Consider the following 467-nt stretch of genomic DNA (forward strand, 5'->3'; position numbering starts at 1 on the left):
TCCGAGCCGCTCCATTGTGACGCGGCGCGTTCTGCCGGCCAATGGGCGCCCGGCTGCGCGAACCGCTGACTAAGTTCGCGGGCGGAGGAGGAGGGGACCACACGGAGGCGGCGCAGGAGGAGGAGGAGGTGAAGGAGGAGGAGGAGGAGGAGGAGGAGGAGGGAGCGGCCGTCTCGGAGCGGCTCCAGCCTGGATCGCCCGGCCGCCTGGGCCCCAGCGTTCGCCCGGCTTTGGGACCGCGGGGGCCGGTGACTCACCCGCCCTGCCGGAGACAAAGCGCAGCTGCCATCTCCCCCAGCGCCATGTGGCCGCCGGGCCCCTTGCCCAGCCTGCGGACCGGGGTGCCCAGCCTCGCGAGGAGCTTGGGTTGCACTGCAAAGACCCGAGGGACCGGGCCTTATGTCCCCTAGGAGTGTCCCCCAAGCGAAGGACCCCAGGGTTCTCAGGTGTGCACCCCCGAGTAACTT

Source organism: Nannospalax galili, unplaced genomic scaffold (assembly GCF_000622305.1).
Source record: "Nannospalax galili isolate Female #2095 unplaced genomic scaffold, S.galili_v1.0 scaffold1646, whole genome shotgun sequence".
Lineage (NCBI taxonomy): Eukaryota > Metazoa > Chordata > Mammalia > Rodentia > Spalacidae > Nannospalax > Nannospalax galili.